The following is a 20485-nucleotide window of genomic DNA, read 5'->3' as shown; positions in this document are numbered from 1 at the left end:
GTGTTTAATGCTAGGCATCTTGCATAGTCAGACACATTTGGTCACTGTATCATATCGATTTTATTTCAGTATATCAAAACTCAACAATGTATTTCATTCGATTCTGACACATTGCCATCTTAAAGCAACTTCAACAATCTTGTCATTTCAATTTTTCACACTTCTTCATTTGTTTGTTATTTTGACAGTCATATGCTATAGTGCATACCAATAGTTGATGGATAAAACATGAAAACGTTAAGGATCAAAGCTTTCAAACCAGAAAAAAAAATCCCTTAAAATATTAATCCAAGATGCTGCATAATTATGAGTTTGATGAATTCTTAAATTATTTGACTAAATTTCTTTTAAACTAGTTTTTATTTTTTAAGGAATAAATATACTTTAAACCATAGCATCAACATTTCTCTCTTATTGTATTATTTAAAGGGCACGGGTTTAGATAAAACAGGGTGATTCTGCCTTTTTACTACTTATTTAAATAGTAAGCATGGATATCTTTGGACGATCATCCGAGATTTGAATGTGTGCAGCAGAGATCCTTACACACATTGAAAATATTTAGACAATTGCAAAAATTTTTTCTCAGATCATCTATCATATTCCATTATGTGATTTATCATTGTATTTTCTTCATATCTAGTACCAAGAATATTAATATATTAATATATATTCCTATATATAATTAAGATTATATATTCCTGAATGTGTCTGTTTATTAGATTTTCATTTAAGTTAAGATATCACATGATTCTCTATAGTTTAATGTTAATCAATTATTTTTTGGTAATTCATCCGCCACAATATTTTTTGATTGTTCTATAATGTGTGTCTTTGTACATATGTTTACACATGTAACATATATGTGTGTATATTTATATAGTATATATGTATTCCTTCCATTAATGTTTATTGCTACCCATTACTAACAACGACTTTAAAGTGTAAGTTGTTTCCTTTTCATATTCTTGAATTATTTTCTTACTGTTCCTATGCAAGAGTAAAAATGGTGAGGATGGTCTGACAGAACAAAATATATTATGCTGCATTTCATATCACTTTCTTTGTTCATTTTGGAAGATGTACACTGCACATCTGATGTTTCCTGGAAAGAGCAAGACTCTTTCAGCTGCATAGAGACCTCGTTCCCCCAGTCTTTCAGGTCTCACCTTTAATATCAATGAGGAAGCTATGCTTTCATTTATTTCTCCAAATATACTAGATCATTATATTGATTTTTATATAACATTCTTTTCTTACTTCATTGCACTTAAAATAGTTTATGATATTATTTATATGTAGGCATTTTTGTGTAGCATTCAAATACCTGGCAACCTACAAATTCAAAAGGGAATGAAAACAAATTCTTGACTTTATATTCTAAACTACAGCCAAGAACTGAACAAGCAACAATATCTGACTGGCAGTGACTCAATTGTTCTTATTAATTATATAACAAGTTGTAGTTATCAGGTATTCAGATTGTACCATCTTCCATCATATATCTTCAAAATAATGTTCAGGTCTTGCTTAGGCAAATTTAATATTGACATGTCATGAGTGAAACTTCTAGAACTCCATTCCCTGGGGATCCGATGTCCACTCACATCCAAGGAAAATATCCACATATATAAAATAATTAAATACATACAATTTCAAATGGCATACTGATTTTAATATATAAGAAACACTTTAATAGATGTCACATATTTTTATGTTGTATAGAAATCTCACATTCATCATACTAATCCTGGTTAAGAGCTATCCCCTTTATTATTCAGGTCAGAATAACATGTAGAACCAAACATGTCCAACTAATGGAACATGAACTCAGGATGTTGTTGCATATTTCTAGTATATTGACATAGTTCAGTGATTGATTTATATAGCAATAGTAATTTAACAGTGCATATGTATGCATTAGAGTGTGCTTAAGCATGCTGGAGTGTGAATATGCAAACCAAAGGAAAACTTTCAGAAATGGATTCTTTCCCTTCACTTTGGTTTGTTTAGAAGGTATTGTTTTCCATCACGCATCTTGTCTCTCTAACTATTTCAACCTTCTACCCACTCGTATGTGTCCTTTTCTGTCTGAACTTCAGATAGAGAGGTAGCATTTTGGATATATCACATGGGATTGGGAAAACCATGAGTACATTTTCAATCCATTTTAACCAGTTATGGATCACTATACCAGTAACCAAAGAGAGCAAAAAGAAGCTTCTTTAATGAAGGTAAGAGCTACCATCATCTTTGAAAATACATCTTTAAAACACATTTATATCTTATATTAGTTCAGGCAGTTATAGTACTAACTATTGCTGTAGTGACTATTAATTATTAGATATACATTCCCTTCTTTTTAAAAGGCCTTATATACAGTTAGGTAGCTGTTGATTCCCCACAAATATAAGTGCCACAATTACACTACTGAACGTGTCTTTCCAACCCAGAAGCTGTTTTTCCTCATAGGGTTTAAAACTGTACAGGAATCAGTTGCAATTCTCGCTCAGGAGACTGAATAGCACCTTTAGATGCCATATGAGCTAGATATCAGAAAGGACTTTTCCATCCTGGTTCTAGATGGATTCTTTGAAGCCCTGAACTTGAGGTATATGTTGCCTTCATGAGAAGTTCTTGCTCTTAAGTTATCAAAGACAACTAAGGGCAACACCAATACCCTATATTGATTTGGAAGACTCCTTTATACAACTGAACGACTTGAAGCAGGATTTCCCATGACTTGTATTGAGGTGTTGTTGTTTTTGTTGTTGTCGTGGTGGTGGTTGTGGTTGTGGAGGTTGTTTTGTGGTTTTTAAGATATGGCCTGGCTCCTAGAGAAAGTACCATCACTACTTGTAGCACAATACCACTGCCTATAATACTATGTATTACATATATACATACATATGTATACACAAATAAGTACTTTCCTAAGCACATAAATATTTCCTCTTCCTTCCTTCCTTCTTTCCTTCCTTCCTTCCTTCCTTCCTTCCTTCCTTCCTTCCTTCCTTTCTTTCTTTTTTCTTTCTTCCTTTCTTTCTTTCTTTCTTTCTTTCTTTCTTTCTTTCTTTCTTTCTTTCTTTCTTTCTTTCCTCTTGCTCAACCTCCCTCCCTTCCTCCCTCCCTCCCTCCCTCCCTCCTTCCCTCCCTCCCTCCCTCCCTTCCTGCTTCCCTCCCTTCCTCCCTCTCTTCCTTTCTTTCCACTTCAAATTTTATTCACCTCCCCGAGTCCATCCTCAGATTGTTCCACATCTCATACCTCCAACACACACCCTGTCTCCACAGGGATGTTCCCATCCTCTATGCTCCACCCTACCTGACCTCTAAACGTCCTGGGGACTCCAGTCTCTTGAGGGTTAGGTGCAACATCTCTGATTGAACAGAGACCCAGCAGTCCTCTGCTGTATATGTGTTGGGGGCCTCATATCAGCTGGTGTATGCTGCCTTTTTGGTAGTACAGTATTTGAAAGATCTCAGGAGTCCGGAATAATTGAGACTGTTGGTCCTGCTACAGGGTCGCCCTCCTCCTCAGCTTCTTTCAGCTTTTCTCTAATTCAGCCACAGGAGTCAGCAGCTTCTGTTCATTGGTTGGGTGCAAATATCTGACTTTTTCTACTGCTTGTTGGGTCTTTTGGAGGGCAGTCATGATAGGTCCACTTTTGTGAGCGCTCCATAGCCTCAGTAATAGTGTCAGGGCTTGGGACCTCCCCTTGAGCTAGATCCCACTTTGGGTCTGTCACTAGACATTCTTTTCCTCAGGCTCCAATTAATTTCCATCCCTGTAGTTCTTTCAAACATGAAAAAAATTTGGGTCAGAGTTTTGACTGTGGGATGACAACCCCTCCCTCATTTGCTACCCTGTCTTTCTGCTGGAAGTAGGCTCTATAATTTCCTTCTCTCTACTGACTGGCATTTCATCTAAGGTCTCTCCCTTTGAGTCCTGAGAGTCTCTCACATTCAAGGTTTCTGGTGCATACTGGAGGGTTCCCCTAGCCTTCTACATCCCTAGGTTGCCTTTTCCATTCTTTCTGCTGACCCTCAGGGCTTCAGTCCTTTTCCCTCACCCAATACCAGATCAGCTTCCTCTCTCCCCCTAGACACTCACCTACTTTTCCTCCCTGGTCCTTCTCTCCCTCCTCTCTTGTGGTTGCTTTCTTCTTCCTCCCCAGTGGGACTGAGGTGTCCTCACTTGAACCCTTCAACTTGTTGATATTTTTGAATTCTGTGTACTATATCTTGGGTATTCTGTACTTTTTTTTTGGCTAATATATACCTATTCGTGAGTACATGCCATGAATGTCCTTTTGGGTCTGTTACCTCACTCAGGATGATATTTTCTAGTTCCATCCATTTGTCTGCAAAACTCAGGATGTCCTTGTTCTTAATAGCCAAGTAGTCCATTGTGTAAATGAACCACATTTTCTGTATCCATTCTTCTGTTGTGGGACATCTGGGTTGTTTCCATTTTCTGTTTATCACAAATAAAGCCACTATGAACATAGTCTAACATGTGCCCCTGTGGCATGGGGGGACATCTTTTGGGTATATTCCCAAGAGTGGTATTGCTTGACCTTCAGGTAGATCTATTTCAAATCTTCTGAGGAACCTCTAGATTGATTTCCAGAGTGGTTGTAGTAGTTTGCATTCCCGTCAGCAATGGAGGTATGTACCTTTTTTCACATCCTTGCCAACATGTGTTGTCACCTGAAGTTTTGACTGATCATAGCTATTCTGATTAGTGTAAGGTGGGATCTCAGGGTCATTTTGATTTGCATTTCTATAATCACTAAAATCTTTGAACATTTCTTTAGGTGCTTCGCAGCCATTCAAGATTCCTCTGTTGTGAATTCTTGGTTTAGTTCTATATCCTATTTTTTGATTGAGTTTGGTTTTTTTGGTGGTTAACTTCTTGAGTTCTTTATGTATTTTGGATATTAGCTCTCTGTCAGATGTGGGGATAGTGCAGATTTTTTCCCAATCTGTAGGTCACCAATTTTTCTTATTAACTATGTCCTTTGTCTTACAAAAACTTTCTACTTTCATTGAATTTTTTACAAAGACGTCAAGAATACACAATGGAAAAGATAAAGTATCTTCAATAAATGATGCTGATATAACTGGGTGTCTATATGTAGAAAAATAAAAATAGACCCATATTTGTCAACATGCACAGCCCTCTATGTTTTCTTATATATATTTATTGTTATCTTTCATTACTCCCTTTCCCTCATTCTATATTCCTTCACTCTTTCAAAGTTTAATGCCCCAAGTTTCTCCTATTTCTCCCCTTATACTACTTCCTAGTGTGTTCTACTATTGTTTACTGCAGAACTGTTTACAAGCAAATGCAGTTGTAGGAAATTTCCAAATCCATACACTTAGATTAAGAGCTCTAAGCACATTTCCTGTCTGAAAGAGGAAGAATTACATACCTCCTCCAGAGACATGTTCTCTGATAGGCTTTCTAATTCTTAGTGTATATCATTTAACACAAACACACACATTCACACACACAAACACACACACACACACACTATTGAGGGAACTCAGTAGTTTTTAAATGTGTTTTTATGTACATGTATATATAGGGGTTATATATTTGAGAGGAGGAAGCATTAGAAGATTTAGAATGGGGAAAGAGAAGAATGACTATAAAACTGATATAGTAATTGTGTAGAAAATTCTCAAAAAATTAATTTAAAATTATATTCAATACTCAGTAATTTTTCCTTTTAAATTTGACTTTAGTTTAGCATTAATGTGTCCATCTTAACTCATGTAAACACCAATGATCAGCCCTAACCTTGTCACCATTTATTTGCATTTACTTTTGATTGGTGATGCAGTGCTTTGATCTGAATTCTCATAACAAGGATACAGTGAAAGATTTTCCTCTCCTTTAAGCAAGTAAAGTATATCAATGGAATTGATCCGAAGTTGCATTTTTCTCTATTGAATGGCAGATTTAGGGAATTTGGTATACTGTCAAAAACAGATCTAGACATATTCTTCCTCTACTTGGTACAAAGGAACAATGTCACTTATCATTTCTTAAGAAAGGGGATATGAACTTGAGAAGCATCACAGCACAACTCTTAGGTATGATTTTTAAGATGATTACATTAGACATAGTTCAATATTGTTAATAAACATGGACAGAGAGGAAATAGAGTAAAAATTGAAGCCCTACAAAAAAAAAAGAATCCTGGTCAATCAATACATTCTTACAATTAGTCATAGATTTTTGTTACAATTTATGTAACACCCAGTGGAATTTTATGCTTCATTTGCTGCATGGCGAGAACAAAATCTAGTGAACAAAATTTTGATAGAACAAATCTGTTATTTTTTTCTTTTTTAAACAAAATGTATTGTTCATATAATATATACTGATCATGTTTTCCCCTCCCTCAGTCCCCACAGTTACTAACTATCTCTCTTTCCATCTGGCTGGATCCACTCCCTTTTTGTCTTTCATTAGAATCCAAGCTAAAACAAAACAAATATCCCTCTGCCCCAGGTCTTCTTGTCACATTGCTTCTTGGGTCTGTGGATTGTAGCATGGTTATCTTTTACTTTCTACCTAATATCCCTTTATAAGTGAATATATACCATGGTTGTCTTTTGGGGTATGGGTTAAATTACTCATGATAATGTTTTCTAGTTCCAATCTGGTGCCTGCAAATGTTATGGTGGTGTTTTTAATAGCAGATTAACATTCCATTTTATAAATGTATAACATTTTCTTTATCAATTCGTTATTTGAGGGATATCTAGGTTGTTTCAAGTTTCTAACTATTATGAATAAAACTTCTGTATATACAGTTGAGCAAGTGTCATTGTGATATGACATATTATATTTGGTATAAGCCCAGGAGTGACATAGCTAAGTCTTAAGGAAGATCTAATCCCAGTTTGTTAGTTGTTATTGTTTGTTTGTTTGTTTGTTTCTGAAATCACCAAATGTATTTCCAAAGTGGTTGTACAAGTTTACTCTCCCAGCAGCAATAGAGGACAAACATTGTGAGTTTTGGATGGGGAGGAGGCTACATGAGTGAGGAAGAGGAGAGATAAATGGGAAGATGACAAAAGAAGAAAGTACAGAGAAAAAGTACTGGAACATGGCAGAATGTATCTCTGGGATAAACTGAAAACCTAAGGGAGTGGAAACTTCCAGGAATCTGAGAGTAATCTTAGTTAAGTCTTCTAGCAATGGGGTATATAGAGCATGAAGAGCCTATCCATTGTAACCAACAAAGACTTTCAGTGGAAGGACAGTGATACCAACCCATCTACAGAACGTTCAACTTACTATTTGCCCTGTCTATAAAATGCCCAGGGGTAAAGATGGAGCAGAAATTGAGGGAGTGTCTAACCAACAATAGGTCCATATTGAGATACATGCCCTAAGCAGGAACCTACTACTGACATTGTCAATGATATTTTGTTATACTTGCAGAGAGGTGCCTGGCATAACTGTCATCACAGAGGATTCACCCACTAACAGATGGAAAGAGATGTACAGAACCACAACAAATATTAGACAGAGCCTAAGGAATCCTACTGAAGAGGTAAAAGAAAGATTGCAGGAGTCAGAAGGGTCAAGGACACCATAAGAAAACCTACAGAATCAACTAACTTAGGCCCATAACATCTCACAAAAACTGAACTGTAGACTTAGATTTTTCAAAACCTACTTGAATGATGGATGTTTAACACTTCAACCTGCCTTCAAGCCTACCACACACCAGTGGAGGTATACAAATTATACATCAAGCTACAGTAGAATTTGACATCTATCGCATAAGATTTTCTCCTATGACTGGTTTTAAAGACATTAAAGAGTTACGGATATCAGCTGAGACTTGGTGTTTTAATAAGCACTTTGTTGCAAAAATAAAAGCCTTGGCTCAAAAGAAAATGAACAATTCTCAATAATTTTTAGCAATTTCTAGGAGGATAAAGGCTTCCAGACTGTTCTGTCATTCTCCATATCATCAATCTAATTTTGGAGACACGTGTATATTTGACAACAATCATGGAAATGTAAAATATGTGTGTTTTATTTAAATTTCAGTTTAAATTAAATGTCACTGTTTATTTTAATTGTTTTTTAAAAGGAAAAAGCAATGACAGAATTTTAAGGTGATTGAAGGTACGTCCATCTTAGTAGTTAGGATTTTACATAATTTAGGGACTTCAAAGAATTGTAGTGTTAGATTTAATAAATGATTTTAATGCTTCTGATATTTTCAAGAGTATATAATACCTTGAAATATCCAAGACCATTTACCATGGATTTAAATGTGTAACTAATATTTGAAGGACTAAAATTCATAAAAAACAGTATAGCAACCTCTATGAAAATTAATACAAAATGCAATATATTGATATTTTCATATAATATCATTAGTTTTAAATATTTATAAACTTATGTTCACAAACAATTATAATTGTTTATAATAATATGGAATTGTTTAAAAAGACAAAGGAGAAGGATTTCAGTTTCATGTCAAATGCCTTAGAAAGGGGTCATGCAATTTGTAAAGTTAATGGTTTGTGTGTGATTAGATCCATGTCATTTTTGTCTCTTCAATGTAAAGACATTTTGCTCTAGAATCTCTTTTTGCTAGTTAGTTTTTGTCAACTGGACACAAAGTCAGACAGATCTAGGTTAAGATACTCTCCATTGAAGAAATAGAACCATTAGTGACCTGTTCAGATTGGTGCTCTAAAACAGTAGCAGAAAATGTCTAAAAGTGAAATTAATTGGAACCTTCCATCGTGTGGAGTTCTAACAAGCATGACCATCTTTCTTTAAAGAGGATTAATAAAGCATTTTAAATTTAGCTTCAGAAAGCATAATAGTATGGAAGATAGAAGGTATTAATGCTAAAAAATGAAGCAATGGTGAAAGCATTGTAGAAGAAAGCACAGAATTTATCAGAGACCAAGCTCTTTGAGACAGTGGGTAATGAATACCTGTGGCAGAAAGAAAACATTAGCTGTGATTAACACACACTAACACACACACACACACACACACACACACTCACAGTTCTGTATCACTGTACCAGTGGAGGCATACAATTATACATCAAGCTACAGTAGAATTTGACAACTATCGCATAAGATTTTCTCCTATGACTGGTTTTAAAGGCATTAAAGGGTTATGGATATCAGCTGAGACTTGGTGTTTTGTATCTCCATGGTGTTAAAGTTTCTCCATGAAGCAAGACTATTTTTTATAGTGCAGTTGAAAAATTTAGCATTGTGGAGACTATGTGAAGAATCTAGGCTTGTCACAACAGTGTGTCAAAATTGGAATATCCAAAAAAGGCCACTAGATGCTATTTGTGAAGAAACTGTCTTAATTGCAGTGATTTCCACTTATTGAAGATGCCAGGACTGAAATGACCATCAAGAACATCAGGAGGAAGGGAGTAAATCTGAGCCAATGAGAAATGCCATGTGTGTTGCCATGACGGAATTAGGGAAAGACAGCTGCTCAAGTCCTTTGAAGCAGAATAGATCATGAGTGAGCCCTAGATGTCAAATACACAGCTACAAGATTTGGAGCTATACTAAAATGCTTTAGTTTGTTTTATCACTTGCGGCTTCCTTTTTGGAATAATTGAATAAAATTTATTTATGATTTTACAAGAGACTACATTTGAGAAATTTGAGTTTTTTCAAGAAATATTTAATTTTTCAAACATTGGATGATTTGAAGGACGGTTAGATTATTATAGCTCTTCTGTATATTATGTAATAGTATCCACTGACAAATTTTCAAACAAAAAAGAATGGAAAGACTATGGTTTAAAAGACTAAGTTATTTATTCCTATGTACAGATTAACAAGGAATGGACTGTGCTCTTTAATTTTTATCAACTTGTTGTAGTGCATGGAATGGTGCTGTTAGTATTCAGATGCTAAATTCTGTACCTCAAAATATGGTTGCTCCAAGATGAGTGACTCCTCACTTGTACTAGCTTTTTTCTGAAAACAATGCCCCCATCGCCCCCAAATTATTTCTGATTGGTTAAGAAAGATGTCTACAGCCTGTAGCTAACTAGAAGAGAATTAGGTAGGGCTCTACATCTGAGACTGGGGTACTCAGGCAGAGACAACAAAGGAGAGAGAAAAAGAAAGGAGAACTTGCCATGGGGTAGGTGGACTATGAGCACATGGATTTCCTTTTGGGGTAGGAGTGGCCCATGCTACAGCACAGAGGGAAAGTATGTGCCCAGCTCTAATACTCTTAAGTTTATTACTAATATAAAGGTTTTTATATCTTTTATTTGAAAACTATATAAACTATATTGGGTAAAACCCCCAAAATAATATTTACCCCAACAACGTGACCAAATCTTGGATACACTTGGGAAGAGGAAACCTCATTTGAGGAAGTGTCTCTGGTCAATTACCATGTGTGCATGTGTTTCACATACTTATTAATTGATTATTTGATGTAGGAAAGCACAGTCCACTGTAGTTGATGACTCTTCTTCAGAAATGGGTTATGAGATCACACACACATACACACACACACCAAGGAATGCAATTTAATAAGCAGTATCACTGTTTTTTCTTGGTTTGGTTTGGTTTTTGTTGTTGCTGTTTTTTTTTTCCGGGGGTGGCCAACTATAATTTGGCAATAGAAAGTAGAATGGCTTTGTACAGAATCATCTATGTTCTCTTAAGTTTGATGGCTTAGGCTCAGTTGTCATGCAATTGCCAGTATGTTTAATTTTTTTTATTAAGGTTTTATTTTTTTAGAATTTCATACATGATTGTTATATTTACATCATTATTTTAACTCCATACTTCTTACTTCCTCCCCAACTGTTCCCAATCTCTCTCAAATTTATGACACATATATTTATATTCACAACTTTCTAAGTACACTTAGTCTTGTATCTATGAACATGTGTTTAGAGCTGGCCACTCAAGACTTTATAAACTAACAGAGAATTTGTTCCAGGAGAAAACTCATTCTCTTTCCTCTCAGTATTCATTGATTTTTCTATAGCTCTTCATTTAGCTGGTGGGGCCTTGTGACATTTTCCCTATGAACAATGGCATGTTGATTGGTGTTGTCATCATGCAGCCCTTGTTTCTGAAACCAGCACATTGTTGATATTTTATGTGTGCAGCTACTTTATATCTAGGATACAGTATCTCACAGCACATACCCTCATCATCTAGCTTTTACAATCTTTCTGCACTTCTGTTATAGGGTTTTCTAAGACTCGAGTATCAGGATTACAATTGACCACATCATGATCACTGCAATTTTACCAGTTGTAGATGTTCAATAATCTATTTGATGATTCTAGAGTGGGGGGCTTTCTGATGTGTGAGATTTATCTGTGGATATAAATATAAATGTTTATAATACAGTTAGAAATTATATTGATTTGGGAAAATAGCAGTGGTGGGTCATCTTCCAAGGTCTGGGAATTCTCAAGCCTCAGGTAGGTATCTAGATTTCAGGTATCATGAATGAAACCCATAGCTACTGAGGAGGCTATAAGTTGAATTAGACTGTTACTGGTTAGTAAAAGTGCCACTATTATCCTATGGTGTGTGTTTGTCCTGGTCAATGATGTTGTTCTTAACAGCCTTCAAGGCTGATTCACAGTATTTACAGCTTTTCTCGTTTGGAAGCTTGTATGGCACCTTCCGGTACTATGAGAACTAATCTTCAAGAAGAATCATGATCGCCTGACAGAAGAAGAAGAAGAAGAAGAAGAAGAAGAAGAAAAAGAAGAAGAAGAAGAAGAAGAAGAAGAAGAAGAAGAAGAAGAAGAAGCATGATCATAGTTCATTTCCTGATTGATTTCTTCAGTGCAGGAGCCCAAAGTGTACAGTAGCTTAGTGTACAGCCATAGTGCTTGTTTTTAACTCTGTCAGGCAGCCAAGTCCTATTATTACTGAAGATCCACATGGAAGAGAGTTTTGTGATGTTTCTAAATTCCCAACACACCAGTACTGCTTAGGCCTGGAAATATATAAGAAAATTATTTACCTATTCACAGATATTCGACTTACCCACGTTAAACGGCTAATAATTATTATTCTTGTTTTGTTCATGTACAGATTACCTGTTTTTTTATGTTTCCAAGGCAGTAAGGATTTTATTTTGACTCAAATTTTATTATTTGTACATGCTGTATATTTGTAAAAGAATATAATTTTAATTGATTTATTAAAACTTAATATTTTGGACTTTTATTGTAAAATAATATAATAATTAACATTAATGAGAGTTAGGCAGTCAAGATTTGTCAGAAGATAAAATATCTAGCTTTACAAACCTGATACACTTAAGTTTGATTGTTTGAACATGCGTAAAATTAAAAAACAAAACTCTCCAGAGTTTCCTTCTGACTATAAAACATGTGCTTGGGTTTTTGCATCTCTATCACACACATCATGTTCATATGCCTACATTAGTAACAGAATAGTCATTAATGACTCTTAATTGCAATGATCTTCGGATAAGATAATATTAAGAATGGTAGGAAATGAACTTATGATACATAGTTTCACCAGCAACTCAAAAACAAAACAAAACAAAATAAGAAATATGATATACTCATAAACAATGTTATGTTCAGTCACTATCAGGAACGCTTTCTCCTGCAGTACAAGGGAACAAATATAAAGACCCACAGCCAGACATTATGCAAAGAGTAAAAGACCTGGGAATACTCAGTCCTAAACAGGATGTTTCTATTAAATCCTTCCCTTCAAAGCTGAAGGAAATCAACAGAAGAGGAAGCAGAAAGAGCGTAAAATACAGAGAAAGTGGAGGAAACTAAGGAAACATGAGACTCTAATTCTAATTTTAAGCAAAGCTCATATGAACTCAAAGGAATTGGAAGAGCATGCCCAGAGCCTACTCCAGGTCTTCTGAACATGTAATATGGCTTCAATTAAATATTTTTATGGCATTCTCATGTGTGCAAAAACATGGGCCTTCTTTCCCAACTTCCATGTAGTAGTTTTAGATTTAATTTTGTTTTATTTTGTTTTTATTGTATTCTATTATAGTTTTTAAAAATTCATAAATGAAAACCTAACCAGCAAGGTAAAAGTTAACAACTGAACTTTTACATGTACCTATCGAGAGAGAGAGAAAATCACTTTTCTCCGATAGAGTGACACTGGTTATATCAACCTTTTGAGAAATGGCCTCAAGTTCAAGGGTATTTCACCAACATATGATGGACTCCACAGGGTGTTTGTTTGTTTGTTTTGTGTTTGTGTGTGTGTGCGTGTACATGTGTCTGTATGCATACAATTTGGTTTTATCTTTATTTTTGTGTAGTTTTACTTTACTTAGTTGTGGTAGATTTTGTTGTTGTTTTTGTTTTTTGTTTTGTTTTGTTTTGCTTTGCTTTGCTTTGCTTTTAAGAAAGTACTTAAATTAGGGTGGATAGGGAGTGGCAGAAGAACTAGAGGGAATTGGGGGAGGAAAAATATGATCAAAATACATTTAAATTTTACAATTGTTTTAAATAATGAAAATAAATTAACAGATGGAGGAAGTAGAAGAAAACAGGAGAAAAGGAGGAGGATGAGAAAGAGGAGGAGGATGAGAAAGAGGAGGAGGAAGAGGAAGAAGAAGAAGAAGAAGAAGAAGAAGAAGAAGAAGAAGAAGAAGAAGAAGAAGAAGAAATTCACATTGCATTTAAACAACTAAAGGTGATGTTTGAATAAAGTAAAATTTTATGATGTAGAACATTTATTTTCTTACAGAAACCAATGTAACTCTGCTCTCACAGATGGATGTGTGTTTCTTAAAATAATGAACTGCTTTAAAGATATATTAGAGGACAGATACCATTTTACTATTTTTTTCCATTCAATTGTTGCCTTTTTGTGGAGAATCATAAAATAGTGATAATTCTACTTACTAAATTCATAGATCATTTTTCTGTTCAACCTACTATTAGGTTATTAAATCCATATACTCTCTAGGGCAGGAGAGTTTAAATAGATAATTTGATTAAACTTCCCCTTGTCTTTTTTTATTCAAATGCCCCCAGCAGGAAAAATACATTCAAATACACTGTGTACTACAAATTACATTCATCACTGCTAGGTGTGTTTAAATTACTTTTATATTTTCATTTGAGTTTTGCTAGCCACTTGCTGTGTAACAGTAGGCAAAGTATCCATTGCAAATTTTATGTATTTTTTCTTTAAAAGTAAAAGAAATATGTATTTGTCAGTGTCATTGAATGACTGTTTTGGGGAAAAGAAGTGAGATGACAATTGGAGCAATGCAAAATGAAGACGAAAGTGACTCAGTTCTGGGAAGGACTGGACCATTGCATGACGTCTCTGTGATGATATAGACTGGCAATAAGCAAGCATCTCATACATTACTTTTATGCCTCGTTTTTAAGTTTTCACTTTCGTATTTGTTGTCTTGATTTTGAAAATAGAGAAACTATCTGAGCAGTGTTTTATTTGGAAGATGGACAAAATTGCAAGTGTTACACAGGTCACATAAGCTTGATGATGAGACTTCAGTTAAACCAAAAGTCAGTAATATATAATGTATTAACATGCAGATCCATATAATTCTAGAAATCACAAAGTATTAAAATTTACGTCTTATAAAATGAAAATTTATCATTTCTCAAACTATCCTATCTCTTCTCTCTTCCATAGAATATTTTACAGTAGGCACCAGCATCTTAATAGATACTTCAGGGCATATTTGCATTGCAAAAATCAGTACTTCAGCAGTAAAAATAATAAAATATATCTACACCTTGTTTAGAACCCAGACTTTACTTGAGTTATGCTCTTTCTGCCCAGAACCTCTCCTCTTTTTTCCTATTAGACATTTTCAAGAAATTTTACTTTTTTTCCTAAAAGTAAATGCCATTTGAAATGATAAAACACAATCAATAATGTCTTTGACTATTTCAAGATAGGTGATAAGATGAGAAAGCATTTGTCATAATTGACTTAGTAAGATCCTCACCCATAGAAATTTGCTAGCTAGAAATCATGGGAAGCTGCCTTGTAGTCTTGGGAATAATAATAACTATTCTTAGAATTTTAAAGAAAGATGTCACTCAACTCCACATGTCACATTTGTTCCAATGCACAGAATTCTTTAGTAACTCATATATGGTTTGTGCAGCTTCTACTTCACATCTTACAGATTACCTTTAATTTTAAAGTCCTACACGAAGCAACATAACATCAATATTTAGAATGTGGAAGACTAGTGATGGCCATAACTAAATCTTATGTCAGGAAGATATGACATTGATGAAGACCAATTAAGATCAATGTCAACAGACACCTTTCCAACAAATGACACGGCAAAGTTTTGGCAGAAGAAAAACCAGTGTGCACATTCTTCACTGCAGAGCTATATGATTCCTTGCAACTATTTTAGGAATAAATCTAACAATGAGTCATTTAGATCCATGTGAGTAAAATTTGCAATGATTGACAAAATATAGTGTTAAAAATGTGTTGCTTTATAATTGGGATGAAGAATTGCTGTTTTTATATTCTTAATGAATATGAACATATAAGAATGTCTTGCACTTAAAACCATTTGATCCTCTTGTTCATATGCCACAACTAAGGAAAACAACAATGAAAATCTAGTGATGAAGGAAAGTATCACTAGTTTGGGAGATTTAGAGGTCTTTTGTGTGAGGTTTGTATGAATTAAGAGATACAGGGGAAAGGTGAGAAATATGTGTGAACATAAGACAGCATGAATCAGTTCTATTTTCCTAGAAATCCATTTCCACAATCCAATTGAGTATCTGTACCCTATAAGATTTTATAGCCTGCTTCTGAGATCCAAAGAATTGGGGGCATTGAAAGGTAATTAGATATATGAAATGCATATAGAAATTGGAACAACAAAAGGATAACAAAATTGAATCATTTAAGGCATACCCCAGTTATAGTATTAGGTAAAATTGCCTCTCTAGACTCTCTATTTCTGCATTTTGCCTTTTCTATTACAAAGCTTCACATTCTTATACTAATTTTAAAATTCCCTTTAACATTAAAAGTGTATTTCTTAATTGAATTTTGCTCTAAATGTTCTTTTCCTAATTTTTTCTTTTTCATATGTGTGTTGCAAGGTAAATTTTTCTGTTATACTCAGTTATTTTTCTACATCTAGGAACAATTATCCTACTAATGAAAAGGAATGGATAGCTAGGTTATTATGGGACTTTAATACTTAAGTTAAAACATTAAGAGAACTATTGCTTGTGCCCTATGTTAAGCTTTTAATTTTTAAGAAAAGAGTAATAAATTTTCTATGAAATTATACTAGTTTGTATTTTACTTTCATAAGACACATAAGAAAAATACTTTTCTATACTATAAAGAAAAATATTTTAAAGTATATTTCTCACAAAATATCAATTATTGGTATAGGCTGTTTTAGCAAGTGGTTGTAAGTCAGCAAGAAATTCATAGAATATGAATTAATCTATTTCCAGTATAATAATTGTTTAATTTGTACAATCCCATCAGTAATAAAAATAGACACAAATAAATACTTGAGAAGAAATGGGTCTCCACACTCAGAGAACAAATGACATTCTCTAAAGGAAATAATCATAGAGACAGTAGAACACTTACCATTTCTAATAGATAGATTGACAAACAACAACATCAAAAACAACAACATAAACAACAACAACAAAAAAAAAAAACAAACACAAAGCAGAAAACATTATTGGCTGCTAATTCAATTATTCTCATGGCATGTTTGAAAGGGGCATTATGCCATGTCAGAGCCCATAGATTGTACATTAACAGGGAACTAAAATATAAACTACAGAATTTTGGTGACAATATAATGGCAATGAAGCACATTAGCTATACAAGATGTGAATCTTGTGACATGGAATATCAAAAGGAAGGAGTGCTTATGATTGTATGAGAATATAAATTTTATGAATCTTGTCTTTCTTTTTTTGTTGTTTTTTTCACTGTTATAATATTTTAATAAAGCATTTAAATTTCTATACTACTTATTTATGTATTATAGATGACATAGCAAACAAACAAACAAAAGGCACAGATAACTTTCTCTATAAAACATTTAAAAATACTTTGTTTACTCATGACACACACCTATTGCATCATCTCTGGTATGTGTTATACAACGTTTTAAAAAAATGAAAGTCTCATATAAAAATAGTTATTTTCTTCATACTGGTGAGTTTTCAAATTACCTAAATGTTATGTGTATTGCATATAAGTTCCTTAATATTTAGAAAAACAGTAAGAAACTGGTTCTTTTATGGCTGTCACACATTAAACTTGGTAACTCAAGTTTCATTTATACTTCTAAAGTTACATATTCTATAAGTAAAAAAGTTTTTTAAATACATTTTAACATTTTATAACATGTAGCATCCTGGCAAGATGACTTCTTTAGAAACAAGGACAATTAGTGAAGTCAACATTTTAAGTATACCTTTATAAATAAATACTTAAAGTATCACAGGAAACAAAGATGCATAGAGCATGTGAAGCCTTTTGAAGTCACTAGTGCAGGTATCTGATCACTTGATCCCTTATGAAGGTGAAGGACTTCAACATAAAATGTAACTTTCCACAGGGATACTGTGTCTACAAAGCTAAATCAGAAAGGCTATCACCTCCACTCAAATAGTTCCAGTGTGTTTTTATTCAAGTGGTTATGTAACTTATCTTTTAATTTAAACATTCTTTCCCATGAAAAAGACATTTTTAAGCTAATAACTTTGGCCTTATTTTTAAAATATTTGGAATGCTGTAATCAATCTCTTCCCTTATTCTAAAACCTATATGCATAATGAAGTTATAAATATATACATATTCTCAGAACCACAAAAATATTTAATTTTTATAAGCTTAAATAATTACCGAATGCTAATACAAAATACATTAATACCTGTATAATTTTATGTTAATAAATTTTTTTTCTTATAGCAGCAGCATTCATATTGCAAATGAAATATGACCAAATGACATTGCACAGGGAGTCTGACTGCAAATCAGCCTGTCCAGCTGCAGTGTCCTCTGCAGAAAACATCTGTCTCCACCTATAGAAGAACAGTTCTTACCGGAGCCTTGCCGGGGTAATAATGTACCTGACCCTTACAAACATCTGCATGTCTCCTTCATGCGACTGGCAAGGTTTATTAAAATATCCCCCAAGGTCTGAGTTACCTATATGCCCAAAACAGCTCAGTTCATAAGTAAAATAACCATATTAATGAATAGTGTTTATAATTGAATTACATGAACTTATTAGGAATTAATTTAAGGTATATATATATATTCATTCATTCCCAGAAAAAGGCTTGACATGAAAATTGGTGACATCTTCACAAACAACCCCTCCATCTCAAACACTCAAGTTCAGCTTGGTTTTGTTGAGCTCACGCTCCAGATTGCCAATCAAGGTATCAATGCTTTCCGGCAGATCTCAGAGGTTAGCTTTCTGATCCACTGTGGACTCAATGGTCTGCACCGTCAAGTAGGTCTGAAACGTGCACCCTCCTGACATGGGGATTTGTTGCGTGGTCATGACTTCTGCTCCATCCATTTTGCTATAGTCTCTACTTTTTCCATCTTCTAAGGGAACATCATCACAATCCAAATCCTTGAAGTTTTCTTTTGTATTTACAGAGAAGCTCTCCCCGCAGCTGCTCCAGTCTCCCGCATAGCGGTTGCTCGGTGGACTATCTAGTCGGGCCTGCCTTGGCCTCAGCACCCCTGATGAATTCGAACCACTCAGATTTAATACACACGGTCGCTCTTTCTTTCACCTCAAGTAATTCAGAGAAGAAGACTGCTCCTGGCACAAACTGTCTCTGGGTCCTTTGACAGTTAAGCGTTGCACTGGCCAGAGCTGGAGTAAGTAATGGAGAACTTCGATGTGTTTTTTAAAATCCAAAGCACTTGCAAGTTCGTCAGAATCGGTGAAGACTCTGTTGCGAAGGCTATTGCCTCTGGTTAAGCAACACTGGTCCAAAGCACACAGCCAAATTCTGGCAGATCATCTTATTCACTTCGTGGTAAGAAGCCAACAGCTTCAGATGATCTAACAACATCTTTAGGGTTGCCTTCTCGACATCTGGCAGGCAATCCAGCAGGTCAACAGTAAACCTGGAGTCACTGGACTCGATGTCCACAACCATTCGATGACAGCTTCAAAGGGCTTTTCACCATAGAATCTAACACAGCCTCATACAGCTGCTTAGTTGTTAGGGGAGAAGGAAGTTCTCTTAAATAGTCCTTAAGAACACCTGTTATTACATTTATATCTGGGTACTGGTTTTCACAGAGATCAACAGTCTTGCTATCCTTCTCATATGCTTCTCGAAGCTCTTTCTTCACTGCGGCTGAGCCACACAATCGATACAGGCCTACAACCTGACAGCCTCTCTTTTCAATCTCCACAATACACTTCTGTATCAGCAGCGGTACCATCAAGCCTACGTTTTCTTTTTCCACAACTTTTTGAATGTCGACTCCGAACATCACTGATTCTCGGCTCTTATCCAGGCAGTGGAGAGAATTCTCCCACTGTTCCATCAGGGTCACCTTGACGTAAGTAAGCCCTCTGGGTTCCAGCTTGACAGCCAGCTGATGTGGTTTTGTTACTCTGATTAAGGCAGGCAGGACACTGTGCCGTGACAGCACACGCGGTTCCTCCTGGGAGTGGGCTCCTAGCTGAACACAACCAGTTTCAAATGCTGCGCATTCTCAACCCCTATGTTGAAAGTGTGGTCCGTGTCTAAGAACATCATCCGACAGGTGAGCAGGGCTGTCCTGGCTTTGTTTACTGAGTCTACCTGAATGACACAAAAGACATCCTTCGAATCTTTCACTGTCATAAACAAATCATCTTTTGATTGAAGGAGAAAATAAAGCAAGAAAACTAACATCAATAACAGAAACAAATGAATTACTCATATATTTGGCAACAAGGCTTAATCTCAAAATCGTTATGTTAAATAAGTGAACAAAATGTAAATTTAAAAAATAAATGTGTTTTATTTATTTGCATTAAATTCAACTAACATAATCTATACAATCTGATATTTTGGGAAGACAGACATGTAGAGATTTTGAGGGAAAGACTCCATATCTCCATAAGAAACTGCATTCATATAATAATTTGTTCACTATCCTAATTGGGATAAGGATATAAACAAGGTATGAAAAAATCAAATGTCATCGGAAAAAAAAAGAAAATATCACTATAAATGGCTGAAATTTGTTGATTTACTTAAATAAAACTGTAAAGTAAAATAAGAATATATGATAGAATATTATATAACAACAAAAACTAGCATAGTTTGGGTTAAAAATTAATATTTAGTGAATGACTAAATAGTATATAAGTATATAAGTAGTAAAAAGTATGTTTAAAGAGATACACAGACAGTTCTCTAATTTATACACCTTT

The 20485-nt window shown here is 34.6% G+C and overlaps 1 pseudogene; it reads right to left on the bottom strand.

Annotated features, from left to right (window-relative positions):
* Positions 1-18415: 18415 nt before the first annotated feature.
* LOC114611530 lies at positions 18416-19910 on the bottom strand (annotated as a pseudogene).
* Between the last annotated feature and the right edge of the window lie 575 nt (positions 19911-20485).

Source organism: Grammomys surdaster, unplaced genomic scaffold (assembly GCF_004785775.1).
Source record: "Grammomys surdaster isolate TR1022 unplaced genomic scaffold, NIH_TR_1.0 126115, whole genome shotgun sequence".
NCBI lineage: Eukaryota > Metazoa > Chordata > Mammalia > Rodentia > Muridae > Grammomys > Grammomys surdaster.
Note: the sequence above shows the minus strand (reverse complement) of the source record. Positions and strands in the feature narration are given on the sequence as shown.